Source organism: Nesoenas mayeri, assembly GCF_963082525.1.
Source record: "Nesoenas mayeri genome assembly, chromosome: 8".
Classification (NCBI taxonomy): Eukaryota; Metazoa; Chordata; class Aves; order Columbiformes; family Columbidae; genus Nesoenas; species Nesoenas mayeri.
Window position 1 is genome coordinate 10,614,446 of NC_137554.1, and position 16,259 is coordinate 10,630,704.

A 16,259-nucleotide genomic window follows, 5' to 3' on the forward strand; every position below is an offset into this window, starting at 1 on the left:
AAGCAGCAACACTAGGGCCAGCTTGTCCTTCACTTCATGCCAAGTGGCTACTGGGAACTCCCAAAACCTGTGGTCGTTTGTTTATATGTCCTTATATATTGTATTCGGTAGCATGGGCCATGGCAAAAAATACGCATGTCTCTCCTCTTTTCTTTGCAGCATGCATGAAGCCCTGAAGATTCAGATGAAGAAGAGGTTTCCATTTCTCCTTTCTATTTCAATTTTGATTGCCTCAGAGGTACCCTCGTGCCAAGAGTGCAGGTCTTCCCCACTGCCACCTCTGTCCCCGTGAGCAGCATGTGTGGGAGCAACAGCCCAGAGGCGAAGGCCAGGACTGCCATGGGAGCATGGAGGCTGGAGCGGGTCTGCCAGGAGGGCAAGGATGAGCCCCTCGGCCTCCTCCCCCCTGGGGCAGCGCCATGGCAGGGCCAGGCAGGCGATGTCCTGCTGGTGGGACGGCTTGGCACAGCAGGTCTCTGCGGGTCCACCTCCACTCGTGAGCACCCCAGGCTCAGCTCATGGTTTCCCATCGCATGTCCTGCCCTTAGTCATGCTCTTGTCTGTAGCTGTGGGTGCAGAAAACAAATCCGGGCTGGACCTGTTCTGTCCCCACTGGGATCAGAGAGGGCTGGTGCGGTGCAGGGGCTGTGACATTTGGCAGAGGTGCAATGCACGGCAATGGCCCCAGAGCTTGCACATAAGGAAGCCCAAACCAGCATGAGGACCTTGATCCAGCTCTCTGGCTCCAGGTGCATGTTTGATGGAGCTTGTACTGGTAGAGAGGTTACACTTTTGATTGCTGTCTCAGTACTAAGTAGGTTGTGTTGTGACTGGGCTGTGTTTGACAGCTTTGGCTCTGCCAAGCAAACTGTGAGGCTGCTTACGGTGGTTGGCAGGACCATGCTGGGTCCTCACACATGGGCTGTCTGCAAGTAGACAGATCTGAAATAGAGTTGGTTTCCAGACTGGGTCTTCTTCCACCTCTACTGGACCAGGGAGGACCTAAGTGTCCCCAGAGGTTGTGCTTCCAATGAGAAAACAAATGCAATAACCTCAAGGAGTGCAACCGTCATGGCCAGACAGGTTTGCTGGCTCTTGGCGAGGGCCAAATTCCCAGGAACTACCTTGGGCAGCACCAGCAAGATGTGCAATCCCAAGGTGTGGAGTAAAACACCTACATTGCAGACAAGCTTGAACCATTCTTCTCTCAAGTATGATTTTATCAGCCCATCCTCTCCTCCACTGCCAAGGCTTTTGAAGCTGCAGCTAAACTGGGAGTCTGAGTAGCATATCCAGCAGCATCCTTGATGTGGCATGGTGGCAGTGATTTGGGCGTTGGGAAGGGTAATGGCAAGATGGTGCTTCCTTCAAAACCATTCAGATATCAACAGGCCAAACAGGCTGTGAGTGTCTGTGTCCCTTTACAGTGTCACACTGGGTAGGCGGGATGGAATGGAATGGATACCACAAAGGCTGACCCTTAGCTACTCCGGACAACTGGAAGGTCCCTCAGGAGCAAGACAGAGGTGGCAAGGGAATTTAGGACTGCCAGACACACTGAGAGACCCCGAGCACACAGAGATTGCAGCAAGTGCATATGTTGCTGCCAGCCTTGTGTGATACTGCAGAACATGTGCTGACTTGATTTGTTGTGCTTTTACATTGCTGGAGTAAGAAGGCTGCTAATCCATCTGTCGGAGGTATTTTGTCACATGAATTTTATGGACTGTGGTAAATAAGTGTTGATGTTTTGCTGAATTAAAATTGAATTTAAGTGTAACCCTTGTCTCTTGCCAGTTGAGGTCATGTGGCACTCTGAGACTGGTTTGTGGAGACTGCCTGCAGTTCTGTTTATTTAGTAAAATATTTTGGCAAAGCTGTGACATCCTGTTTCCCTGCTCTGAGCAGATAGATGTAGTTAAAAAAGCACAGAACTTCAGTACAGTCACAATTTAGCCTTAGGAACAAGTTGCTGGTGGCAGCTAGAAGCTACATGAGATTTTTACGAGTCCAAAACAAGTTGCAAACAGAGCCACAGAACAAAGTAATCCCTTTGGCAAAGAGTAACTCTAGGAAGCCAAAGTGCCAGGCACAAACGCAAGCAGGACCAGTGCTGGTGAGATCTGCAACCCCATCTACCCCAGTTGATCCCTCTCCCAGTGCACACAATGCTGCGGTGCAGAGGTGGAGGGTGAGCGGGGTGGGTGCAGGACAGCTGGAAGGAGCAGAGCTGCACCTCTCTCCTGCCTTTTGAAGGGGATGCCACCCATGAGGCAGTTTCTCTGCATACTTGGCCACAGTGTCTCAGTGCTGGGTGGGCTGAGCGGGAGACTACCAGGCTCAAAGGGACAGAATTTATTATTTTATTTAAATATAAGGAATCCATGGCTGCATCCTCTCTACAAGGTCTCAGTGTGCAACCTGTGGCATTTTGGGAACACTGGCCCTTCTCATTGCCACCACCAGTGTCAGTCCCCATACATGGGCTCTGAACGGGGTAAGACATGGCAAATAAATACTACTCCAGCTGTGCTCTCAGCTGGTGGCTACAAAGCTCCTTGAAACCACAGCCTAACCTCTGGGGGATTTCCCCCAAGCCCTGTTGTTTTAATGAGCTGAAAAGCTTCTATGAAGCCAAGGACCCAGGTATTTGTTTAAAACCAGGCAGCTTATCAAGGGCATGAATTAGTTGAATAGAAAAGTAACTTTCTGATCTGGTGGAAATAGCTTTGCACAGTGGAAATAGCTTTTCTGGTGGAAATAGCTGGCACTTGCCCAGTGGAAGACCAACCAAGTGATCCTGCCAGTTCAGGACTGGATCAGTAGAGCGGGTGGTGCCGGCTCCTCCTGTCCAAGCAGCCCTTCCCGGGAGCTCGGCGTGGACACCCTGATAAGCTGCTGGAGGAACCACTGAGCACACGCTTTGCCTTTGCCAGCAGTTATTTCTGCAGAAGTTGTGAAAGCAGAGAGGAACTGCTTCCAAACTGCTGAGTGTGCCTGATGTCATAAACCAGCCACATAAGTGGCTTGTCCTGGCCGGCACCAGCATCCGGGCACCTTCAGCATCAATGGTCCAGCTCTGCCACAGGAGCCATGTCATTCACAACTTCTCCAGAGCTGTGGGACCCCTTTCTTAGCACCATAACCCACACTCTCCCACGAGCATCCAAACACTTGTGGGTGTTTTCTTCGGGGAAGCAAGGCTGGCACTTGGTGAATGGGCATCAACAGGAGCTCAAGCTTGCACCTACTCATCATCTCCCAAAGCAAAAGATCTTTCATGAGAAGAAATCTGTGAAAACGTCCTGAAACGAAAATTCAGGGCTCACCAAGTCTCCGAGAGGTGCAAATACAAGCTTGCAGGCCTGGAAAAAAGTGAGATGATGAGGCAGGGGGTTTCTGCATCCCAAGGGGTGTGATGATCAATGCCCATTGCAGCAAGGGTGCTGCTGGCCCCCATGCTGCAAGGACACCTGAGCCCTCGGGGGTTGTGTGGCTTGTTTGTGAACAGGGCAGCAGCAGCGCAAACTTCTTGTGGGAGTAAAGGTTTTCAGTTATAGAAGAGAGGGCTGTGGCCTGGGGAGTGATGGACCAGTGAAAAGGTGTTTTGTTGGGACTTGGATTTCTCCTGGGATCGTGCTGACGCCAGCAGGGCTGGAGCTCTCCCTTGGCAGGGAGCGGGGAAATGGAGGAAGCAGATGTGTTGCCATGGCAATGCAGGGAGCAGCCACCATCGGCACAGGCCTCCTTTCCTTCCTCTTTTCAGCCCGTACTGAGGGCCCACAGCAGGGACTGGCTGTCTTGGGTGCCCCATGGCCACCCGCAGCCTGGTGGCACCGCTCACCCCAAGCGAGGCAGTGGGACAGGGGGACTGCAGCTCCCACAGCTAGACTGTGGCACAGGGCTCTTGCTGCCACTCCCCAGCACCAGGTTTGCCACTAGGACACTTGGGGCTTTCATTTAAAAAAAAAAAAGCCTGTGTTTACTTAAGCTGCTTTTTTTTCCAAGCTCCACAGCTCTGATTCCAAATAGGTAGGCTTCAAGAGTCCTCATTCATAAGGGTACAGGAAGCCAAGTCATGCTCTCTGAGAGAAGTTACACCTAAATATGAAAAACGTGGCTGCCCAAAACTTGCAGATTTCAGACCTAATGATTTCTGTGTCCCAGGTCTTGCAAAATATTTATTGATTCTTTTTCAGGAAACAAAACAAAAATAGAACAAACAATCAGATAAACAAAACAAACATAAACTAAACCAACCAAACAAAAAATTTCCCACAAAGCTAAAAAAAACAGGTTCCTTTATTGGGCTAGCAGATGACCAAAGTGGCAGATTTCTCAAAGCGGGTCTTCCCCTTGTGCCCCCAGCCCCCCAAGGCAGGAGCACAGGGCACTGAGAGTCTCTGTGCATCATCCCACCAGAAAGGGCAACGAACCCCAAAACACGAGGCGCAAGGGCTGTGTGGCAGAGGGCAGGTGAGGCCAGCTGAGGTGCTCCAAGTGTCACTGGTGGCTCTCTGCTCCACTGCTGCAGGTGTGCTCACTCCTGCCAGGAACCGGTCCTGTCTGTCTTGGTCTTCAGCACAGGATATTTTAAACAGGGATTAGAGGATGAGGAATAATTGCTGACTGAAATTATCAGCAGGCTCCAGAGGTAGGATGTTCAGTGGTACAATTGGTCATGGATGGCTACGTCCTCCTCAGGAAAGACAGGTCAGCCAGGCGAGGTGGCGGAGTTGCTCTTTACGTGAGAGAGCAACTACAATGTATTGAGTACTGTCCAGGGGCGGATGAGGAGCAAGTTGAGAGTCTGTGGGTGAGAATTAAGGGGCAGGCTGGCAGGGGTGATACTGTTGTGGGTGTCTGTTACAAGCCACCAGATCACGATGTGGGGAGCTGGGTCTCTTTAGCTTGGAGGAGACTGAGGGGTGACCTCATTAATGTTTACAGATATATAAAGAGTGAGTGTCACGAGGATGGAGCCAGGCTCTTCTCAGTGACAGCCAATGATAGGACAAGGCGTAATGGGTATAAACTAGAACACAGGAGGTTCCACTTCAATTTGAGAAGGAACTTCTTCACAGTAAGGGTGACAGACACTGGAACAGGCTGCCCAGGGAGGTTGTGGAGTCTCCTTCTCTGCAGACATTCAAACCTGCCTGAACACCTTCCTGTGTAACCTCATCTGGGTGTTCCTGCTCCATGAGGGGATTGGACTGGATGAGCTTTCGAGGTCCCTTCCAGTCCCTGACATTCTGTGATTCTGTGAATTAGGTCCTGCTGCCTCGAACTCCTCGGGCGGCACAGGCTGCTTCCTCCTCCTTCAGCTCCTTTCTCGATCCTTTGGCTGGAGGCGGAAGGTGAACAGTAACTACAACGTGATGCTTTATCTCAGGCAGCCAAAAGGAGAAGAGCCCTGCCCAAATGATTTACAGTCGGATACCACTGCTCCTGGGTGTTTAAGGGTGCTTGATCCCAGCAGCTGGGTGGTATGCTCTGTATAGCACAGGCCAGCTGAAACACTTTAGCCAGGATTTCGGTAGGGGCTGAGACACTGTCCAAACAAAAGTGAGCAATGTCCCCCCAAGTCAATCATTAATAATATGTGTGTGGATGTTTTCCCTTGACAACAGCATAATTGAGTCTCAGCCTTATCTAAATCTCAACCAATTTTCCAAGACAGTTTTAAAAAGTGACTGGAAACTGCATTGAAATCCATCCATTTAAGCTGGAATTTCATCCAGTACTTGTTTAGAAGAAGTTATGCCCAACAGATCTGCTTAATGTATGAGTGTGTTTTCCTTACACATTGCCTGCCTTGACATTATTCTATCAGAGATTGCTCAGCTGTTGGGGATCTGTGATAATGATGATTTAGAGACAAGGCCAGCAAGGAATTCAGACAGAGTACAAACAAATGGCCCAAAGCTGCCTCCACCTCAAGCATATTTCCATTTTTCACATCCTTCTTCTCTACAGCGTAGAAGGCTCAGAGCACTCCATAAGTACATGTTTACAGCTGCTTCAGGCCTCCAAGGGTATCGCACATTAAACCGTCTCTCATTATATAGGAAACATTTCCAGTTTTAGGAGCCCTTAAATTGAATTCCATTAATGTTGTGCTTCTGCTAGTCCTGAAGCTCTTTCATCGGGTTTTGATCCCATCTTTATGTGTGCCTTGGATGCTTTGGTTGCTTTCCAAGATAGCGAGACTGATTCTCTGTTTTTTAATAACACGGTGTCCCCGAGCACTTTGTTTTCAGGTCTTTAATGTCTTATTTGCCACGGGTGCACAGATAATGCAGTGGATGCCAGATTTATTACGCCTTATGGAGCATTCTGTGGATTTTTTTCCCTATTGCAGTCCACATGAATAAGTTTGTTTATTCTGCAAATCTTCAAAGCATTTGAATTTAAACATTTTGCTTTGCCTTTTATGGCTGTAGAAAAGAGAGGTGAGACCTCAGGGTGTGGGACTCTTCCACTGTGTCACTGATGGGCAGCAGATATTACAGATGCTGGGGGAAACCGAGGACACACCAGGCAACATCTGACACGGGTAAAGGGCTGAGATGAGGAGCAGTCTGAGTAGTGCTGCTGTCAGAGACAGGAGGAGCTGAGACACCTCAGCCCTTGGACAGCCCTGGCTTGTGTGGCAGGGAATGGGTGATGGTCCCTCTCTGGATTATAACCCTTTCTCAGGTGAAAAAGATAGAATTCAGTAAATATGCTGCTGGGGGTGGGCTTAGAGAAGCCTTTCTCCTTCCCTTGCTAATTAGCTCCCTGGGCACACACTGAGCATGATGCTGGCCGTTGGCCCAGAAAGGGGGTTGTGTCTGGTCACCCGTGCCAGGAGGGTTCCCTGGAACAGTCCCAGCTACACGTGCAAGTTAGAGCCTGGTACCCAGCATCTCACTCACTGCCCTGCAAACAGCTGCCCTGTGATTCTGCCATGTCTATCCACACAATTGACATGGAGGATAATTTAAAGGAGTTTGTCAAGCTGACAAGAGGTGATGTAAAATACTCTTAGGTTGTCAGGTGAAATTCACTGATGAAATAACCTTTTACAGCTCTGCATCTCAGCAGACTTCCTTGAAAATCTCTTTCACAACTCCATGTGCAGTAATGGAGGGGTGTACGCAGCCAGCAGTGTTGGTAAGGAGATCTTTCCACTTTCCTTGTGTAACAGATCCAGAGGACAGTTGCATATACACCAGATAGTAATTAAGCTGATATGCCATGGTAGGAAATGTAGTTCCAGCCCTGGGCAGGGGCTGGGTTCACCTGCCAAGTCCCTCCAGGAGGGTGTCCAGCTGAGCAAAGTTCCTGAGCAGCTGGGCTGCAAAAGGGGCTGGCAGAGGCTGAGTGAAGCCAATGACAGGTGACACAGCACCACAGGAGCCCTTGGCAGTGTAGCTGCTCCCTGCATCAGCAACACACACTTCAATTTGCCCACTCTCAGGATCACCTGCTCTTCCCTCAGCTTCTGTTGAAACCCTGGCTGTGCCCATGCCACAAGCTCATTGTACCCTGCCCCACTGAGCTGCGAGATTGTGCTTGGGTCCATGGGGTGGGAGGGCAGCAGCTGAGAGGGTCACAGAAACCAGAGCAGGGCATTGAATGGGGTCCATGGTGGCAGGGCTGCGTGGTTTCCTGGGGGCAGAGAGCCCAGGGTCCCACCCCTTGGGGTGTCCCTGTCTGCTGTAGGGAGCATAGCAACCCCAGCCCTGGGTATGTGCCACGGCTACAGGGACCCAGCTCCAAATGACAGTGCTGGAAGCCTGGGGGGAAGAGGAAGGACGTCTTCCTGCTATTCACAGTTTCTGTTCTTTCTTCATAATTAAATTCTGGTAGGTATCTAGGGGAAGCTCTCATCCTTGATATCATTCCTCTTAAATCCTTCTCTTTTTCCCCTCCATTTGCTGTGAAAGTTGTTTGGTTTTTTTATTCTCTTGCCTGTTTCCCAAAGCTTCCTTTGCTTATTCCCCTATCATTGAAGAGGAAAAAAAAAATTTAAAAAAGTCCCTAAACCAAAAACAACAACAGCAAATTAAATAAATAACCCAGACTTACAGGAAAAGCTTGGTTATTTTTGAACTTCCTCTCCTAACTGTATTTCTGGCTCCTGCAATGCCCAGTGTCTTCTGCCACCCACCTCTGGGCTCGGGCACATTCACAGGCAAAGCTGGAGGGATGCAGAGCGCGGACATTCCTGGGGCTCTCCCAGGACACACTGGTCTTGTTACCTCCTCAGCTGGCCAAGGTTCTTCCCCCAGGGAGTGGGGAAAGGGAGATTTTTGCTGCTGTTAAAAAGCAATGGAAGTACCTTAGCTAGCCAGGAATTTCTCCTACAAGCAAGGTACATAAGCAGTAGCTCAAATGCTCACCAGATCAGAGTACCCAAAAAGCTATGCCATAAAAGCCACCCTGTATCACATCAACGTAACAGGTGTGCATAAAAATAAGCAACTATCAAGTCAGATGAGGAAATACTGTATTTCTCTGAGTGTTTCTCAGTGCTGCCTACATGGTTCTTTTTCTTGTTTCTGGCTTCTTTTTCTTGCAAAACCAGTTTTTTTAGGCAGGGTTTCATGGCTCATTCAGTGAATGCTTTGCTCCGATTTGTTTTCTGTAGCTCTTTCATATTTGGATCCTCTGTTAATAAACAGTCACTTCCTTTTACCTCCCCGTGGGACTATGAAAGAGCCTGTAGGCAAAGGGGATTGAAAGCATCATCTTTCCTCTGCCGCTGAGCTGGAAAGAAAAGCCTCCTGCAAAACCCGTGGGACACAGTGCTTATAGGAAACTTGGTTCAGATGGGGCTGGGGATAGCACAGGAATGAAATGATGCACAGAGGGGCCAGGGACACAGGTGTCAGCCATAGGAGGGGCTGGCCAGGGGAACAGCTTCTCCTCCAAAAGATGCTGGATACATCCCATGTAACTCTCCCACTTCGTGCACAGAGAGGAAGAAATCTCTATCAGCTGCCAGAAGTGACTCACGTAGAAGGAAAAAGGTGGACCTAAAAAGCAAACTACAGATCAGGACTAAAGTGTTGTACCTTCCTCCTCCTTTACTACGCAGAAAGAACATCAGAATTGAAAGCCAGCTTATTTTTTGGGAAACAAATGTCAAATAACTGGAGAGCTTCAATGCCTGATCTTTTTATAATAAAACCAATGGGATGTTTAATTTGCCTATTTTCCTAACACATAATAAAATATCTGGCAAACATGAGTGAGAAAACCACTTATGTTAAAAAATTCTGTTTTCACTTCCTCAACAGGCCTTTAACTGTAAGCTTTGCTCACCTGGGGAAACCATCCATACAGACTGGAAATTTGGAGAGTTGAAAAATAAACACACAGACAAAAACTCCATGGACAAATCTTCCGTGTCTTATTTCTTGTCATTAAAAAGCAACACCCCCAGTTATTCCAAGGTAATGTCACATCACTTTATTAAAGATTCAGAGAAAGAAAAGGAGAGGTCTTTAAAAACTGCAAATCCTGTTCTTCTTCAGTCAGCTGAGCTGGTGCCAGCAGAACCATTCACTGGGGGGGTTTCTACAAGGAAGCCCTGAGATTAGCTGAAACTCTGCTTGGGGAAGGAGACATCTTCAGTTAACATTGACATTCACAGAAGCCTATGAACCATTTCCCAGTGTTTTTGAACAAGGCTGGGAAGAGGAGGATGCAGAGAATGGTGCGAGGAGGGGGACGGGATGGGGGGCGGTGTACATTCCTGTTGACGTTTAATCTCCAAGGCCTTCTGTTGTATTTTTAAAATGCAGCTGAGGTTTCTGAGAAGTCCAGCGGGCTGGTGGCCTGGCAGTGCAAGACCCAAATGACAGGGTCCCCCTTTTGCAGGCAGTAGGTGAGCAGTGGGACAGTTGCCACTGCTCACTTGTCCCCCTCAGGGTCCCCCCAGGCACGGGGGGAGCTGTGCCCACCCGAGTGCTTGCTGCAGAGCACAGCTCAGGGAAAATGGGACCCGGGAGAACAAGACTTGCATTTATTTATTTACATATATACATATTTGAAATGCATACATGGCTTTGAGCCTTAGAATCAAGAAGGAGGATGAGAAGGATTTGAAGAGCTGTTTTTCTACCAGGTATGCGTGTTGTGTACACCTTTTCTTTCCTACTTACTATAAAAAAAGGCTTATAAATAATGAGGAACTTTGCACCAAAGGTGCCTGAGGCCATGGTGTTGCTTACTGTGCACTGGAGCAAGCTGTAGGACCAGCTGTGTTGGTGTGGGTTAATCAGACAGCCACAGTGGCAGGTGTAGGGCATTGGCCCAGGGTGAGTACTGGCCTCAAATGGCTTCACTGCAGTTGGGTCCCATTTGTATGGACCACACTGTGCTGTGCAGGGAAGAGAGCTTGGGACCCTTTGTGCCTGGTGAGTGTCCTTGTGGAAGAGGTAGCTGTGCTCTCAGGATGAGTTCTGGGTCTCCATCCTGCTCTGGAGCAGGGCACCCCTGCTGCTAGCCACCCTCTTCCCCATGCATGGAGCTCATACCCATTCACAGGCTCCTTCCCACCGCCCTACATTGCTTCCCGCAGCTCCTGGGTCCCTGCCACTGGCTGCCCAGGATGTAAGGGCTTTGGCTTTCATTTGTTTTCCTGCAGGAAGCCAGAGCAGAGAATGGAGGATACAGTTATAAACTTGTGGTGTTGTTGATGGGGAGAGTTAATGTCTCCTGGCCACTGAGTGCTTTGTGTGTGTGTGCACTGCAGTGCTGATAGGCACTAATTAATGGAGGTGCCTATAACTGAGAATGAGCTGTCTCAAACATAGGCAGAGTCTCCTGCTAGGGAGGTGAAGGGAGAGACTGGTGTGTATAGGGGGAGTTGGTTGGGTTTTGTTGTTGTTGTTGTTTTTTAATGTGCTGTGCTCCCTTAGGATGGTCTTTTCTGCTGGTCTTCCTTCAACCCTTGGTTCCCACACTATTCAAAATTTTTCTAATGCAAATGAGCTCCTCCTCAATGTCTTCCTTCAATTGCACAATGCTGGGGAAGCTCAGAGACATGTTGATGCCCTGAGGGAAGGGAATTTTTAAAATCCCTATGTAAGTAGCTGGCAAGGGGTTTGTCTATGTCCTGATTTCTCTCATTTACCTGACATTTACCCACACTCTCTATTGGTGTTGCAGCAGCTGAAAGAGGCATCTGGTCTGTGTCAGCTTTTATCTGCCTTTTTTCCTTCCTACTGTGCCTCATTAGGTATGCTCGCTAATTCAATTCAGATTTGAAAGGAAATATATGGGAAATTAACTGGCAAGGCATCAGCAGCTGCAGGAACTCCATGGGAGAAGAAATCCATGAACTAGTGGACTTAGTGGCAATGTAAAACCTAGACATGACTGCAAATTACTTCAGCACATGTGAGTCTGAAAACAGAGAAAGGGTCCAAGAAACTGGAAAGAAATCGAGAGAAAAATGTATGACTGTCAAGTATCGTTTTGCTTGCTTCTCTCAAGGCTGCAGGTGGGCTCAGAGCAGAGTGGGGCATCTTGCAGAACAAATACCAGCAGGAAGACATAGCGGTTGCAATACTTAGTAATGTGATGGCAAAGCATGTCAGACTCACACTGGCACAGGAGCTGCCACCAGGACCCTGGACATGGTGCCAGCAATGTCCTCAATCCCTGGGAGTGCCCAGGGTTGTGTCCTGGGTGCTTGCACTCCCCAGGACCACCTGCCTGTGCCATGAAGCAGAGATAGAGCCGCGAGGAGCTCACCATGGACATCCTCCACTTAGCTCCTGTGGGACTGTTGAGTCCGAGTAATTACACACTCTAGGCAACCTTACTACAGATATAGACAGCCCCAAAAGTGCACTCTGCCTAATTGCAGATTTGGGTGGTTGATGTCAGGGTTAAAACCACAGCCACTTCCCCTGGAAGATCTGTGAGGTGGCTGTGATGCCTCCCACACTCTGCAAGAGTCCAGCCCTGCCCTGTGGTACATGTATTATAGCTGAGTGTTCCCCCTGCCTTTCTTCTTTTGCCATTTTGTGGGGGTTTTTTGGTTGGTTTGGTTTGGTGTTTGGTTTTGTTTTGTTTTGTGACAAGTGACGTAAATATTCCATAGCACTATGGAGCTACATCTGTTTTTTAAGACCAGACATCTCCTACCTAGCTGCTGAGAGTAGTTTCCTCAGAGAGCTATGCTTGCACAGACCTCTTGCTGGTAGCTGATGCTGCCAGCTGAGACTCCCAGGCTGCCCTCGAACCAGGGGACAAAGTGGGGACATCCCATGGAGGGGTGCCAGGGAGGGGATGCCAGGCACAGCACGAGTGCCAACAGCCAGCACATGGGAAGCTTGTGGCTTTATATCAAGCTGCTTGATGTTACAGCTTCTGTGCTGCAGCTCTGCACAAAATGGGGAGAGTGCTTCAGGCAGGAGAGATGCTGCTGTCTTCCACTGAGGTCTGTGTTTGGCCAAAATGGAAAAACCAGGTACCTGCAGGCTGTTGGGATATGGCTACACTGCCCAGAAACACCATACAAAGTACTGTCAGTGTGAGGTAAAGAGACTCTTTAAATAATCTGTCTGAAAGGTAGCCCTAGATGAGCAATTCTTACAGTAACCCTGCACTGTAATACCATTACAGATTGTTCTTTTTTTCGTGCTGCTTATAAAAGCAACAGCAAAATTTTTCTTGGTGTGTTGTGTTTGTATTTTTTAACTACAAGAAAAAAAATATATGGACTACTGCTCTGCAGGCACTGTGGAGACAAGTGGATGACTTTGGTCACGAAATGAAATCTCTTCTGTTTTCTTTCTGATCCCTTTTCCCGAGGCACTCGCCCAGTTCAGCCAGCGAGGCTCAGCGGGATGAGCTCCAGTACTATGTGTCAGACGTGCCAGGAGGTGAGGCTTTGAGGGCTCAGCATGGGGAAACTTCTTTCCTGAGTAACTCTTCTGGACTGACGAACTGAAACAGGAGTCCTGGCACAGAAACTGCCATGGCATGAGGATTACATCTTCTGGAAACCAGCTGGCCTCCAGAGCCGAGTGTAAAGCCACCAGCCCCCATGGTACCTGCGTGGTGTACGTGTGGTCAAGGACAGCCCTGCAGTTCCCGCCTCTCCCTGCGATTCCTGGTGAGTGCCTTGGGACCACGGGAAGCATGGAGGCAGCCAGGGCTCAGCCAGGGGATGTTTTATTGACATGAGTGTCCATGGCAATCCCAAACTACACCAGCTGCTCTCATTCTGGGAACCATCATCTAGGGAGCTGCAGAGATTTTTAGACTTCCGTTGCCATTCTCACCCTTCCCCTTACCACATGTGCTGGATTTGCTCATGGAACAGCGAAGGCTGCCCAGGAACCCCCTGGCCACAGCCCTGCAGTGGCTTGGAGCCACAGCACCACGGTGGCTTAGGGCTGTGTAGGGACAATGTGCAACTCCAGAGCAATAGGTTGCCCCTGGGTTCTGGGAAGGAGCTTAAGGGACTTGGGCAATCATTGGGGAAGCAAAGATCGCCAGGAGTGGCCTGTCTCAAGGGGCTGGACTCCTGAAATAGGTTTTGTGACAGGAGCCAGATCAAGTTACTTCAGTGAGTCGCTCCATTTACAGGTTTGTTTTGCTTTGTGAATGTCAAAGGTGGGTTTGTGTTGATTTTTGGTTTGTTTGTTTGTTTTTCTTTTGCTTTGTTGCTGTTGGACATTGCCTCTGAGAATTACTTTGTTCCAACCTGTTGAGATGCCCAGCTGTAAGGAGAGCAAGCACAGAAAATTCTTTATAATGAAATTTTCCAGGATACCAAAAGATAAATCTACTTTTGCTTGCAGAATATGAGCAAGCAGAAACATACTTGTATGTAAGAGCAAAGGAGAAGCTAATAGGAATTGTCCATAAATGCCAGGGAATAAGGTCTAGTGGGGAGTGTTGTGTTTTGTTGGTTTTTTGTTTGTTTTTTCAGGTGTGCTGCTGCAAATCCTTAGTAGACAAAGCATAGGAGAAAGGGGTTGCTAGGACTTGCCAGCGCTGTGCAGTTATCTACATCTGTAAAAAAAAAAAGTCAAATGCCTTTAATGTGATTAAAGAACACAGGTCAGACCTGTTTTATAGTGACTTTGGACTATCAAGAGAGACAGACAGGCTGAGTTGGATTCTAGGCATCAGTAAGGGGATACAGGTAACACAGCAGGAGCAGAACAGAGATGCCTACAAGTTTTTAAAGAATAGGAAAAAAAAAAAAAAAAAAGAATTTAAAACAGACTCCTTGGAATGTAGCTTGAAAAACAGGCAAGTAGAAAAAATGAAACAGAAATGCTAATATTTTCAGGTTTCCAGTTCTTTAAAAATGATGATGGTTCGGATGTGTGATGAGCAGCTACTTCCTCTGAAAAGCAGGTAAAACATTAAATCAAAGAAAAAGGAGAATGTATGTACATATGTATGCACTTTGAAAGCCTCCTGCTGAATTATAAATACATTTGAATCATAAAATATAGAGCCTGTCAGTGGTTTCTATCGAAGATTGAACATGCAATTTTGCTTGTTCACAGCACAGCCTGTATGTGCTATCACATTAAAACCAGAGAGACGCAAGGAAGACACAGAAATATCCTGTAGGTAAAAAAACTCCACAAACCTGACTGACAGACTGAGTAATTATTAATGGGAATCTTAGCACAGATAGGTGTGTGGAGCCAGACTCCTGTAGGTCCTTCCTTCCCCTGGAAATGTGTGGAGATTAAAAATGTGAAGGCTCCTGTATAATGGCCATCAGCTGCCAGATGCAGCACAGCTGCTGTGATGGGACACCACTGTGGCATTGGCAGAAGCAGCAGCTCACAAGGCTCTCCTATGGGCACCACCAAGAGGAGGACCACTGGAAATACTTGAAGCTGTCGTGGGGTGGGGGCAGCTTGACCCTGAGGAATAACATGTTGTGGATCAGCAAAGCATCCAAAAGCTGTGGGCTTGGGAGCAGGCAGCCCTTCCAGTGCTTCCTCCATGTCATGTGTGGGGATGGGCTGTCACAGCTGTGAGGGGTCCTGTGTGGAACCAGAGAGGTCTGTGGGGCTGGAAGATGTGGGCTTGGCGAGCAGGCATGGAGCCCCAGGCACGCGGGCAGGCAGAGCTGAGGGTGCCGTGGTGCTGGCAGCACTGGTGGCAGGAGCAGGCTCTGTCCTTCCTGGGCAGCTGGTCCTCACTGCAGGTCAGTGAACCTGGACTAGGAGGGGACAAACTTGGACACAGACCCACTTGCAGCAGGAGCAGGCCAGGCTTGGGCCATCCCCCAAAATGGAGCTGCTGGGCCACGGGTGGAGGTGCAGGTCCTGGGGAAGGTGACAGGGCAGTGAGGCCTCTGGGTGCACCCACAAGCATCAGAAGGGAGGTTGTAAAGTCTCAGCTCATCGTATGCAATGTGTGCAAACTAATATATTGGATAGCTTTTCCCACCTGTGCACAGAGCTTGTTGGTGGCTGTTGTTACTTGAGGGATCCAGGAAAGGTGTCGAGGCTGCTGAAGACCTCCTGACATGGTGGAGGATGCAGGATGGGGGGTGGTCTCACCAGTCTCCAAAGCCTATCCTCATGGTTACAATGATAGCCCACCTGCAGGCTGATGTCCTGGCCCAGCCCCATCCCAAGGAGGTGTCTGATGCTCAGTGCCTTCTGGTCTGCCCTTCTGCCTGGCTGGGCTGGTGGGATGGGTCCTGCTTGCTGGATCCTGCCTTGTCACCCCAGAGAGCCCCCATGGCTCCCAGTTAGCCCGTGGCCCCTGTTGACCTGGAGGGCCAGGGAACCATGGGCAAGAGCATCTCATGAACTGCAGTCAGCAGAGAAAAATTTTTGGCGCGTATTGTACAACCAAACCTCACGTCATGACTGTTGTCTGTGATTCGGGGAGGAAAACTGTGATGGGAGCTGGAGTCAGGGTGTACAGAACAGGAGAGAGGTACCACATCTGCAGGCACAGCCCAAGGAGCACGGAGGTCTGCCCAGGAAGGAAGAAGAGCCACAGCAGCTCAGTGAAGGTGGAGTAGGAAGCAGCTGTGACGGAAAACATGACCTGGATTCTCAGATTGGTGAATTGCAGGAAGACTTGGAGTCTGAGTGAATGTCCAGGGGAGGGAAAAAGAAGTAAAACCACAAATTGGAGCCTGATGAGAAACTGGAAGCCCTCCACCCAGCAGCAAAGCTTTCTGGAAGCAAGAAAGGATGGCACTGTCTGAGGAAACAGCTTTGAAGTCAAGCTGGACAACAGCAGAGGCTTTCCAAAGC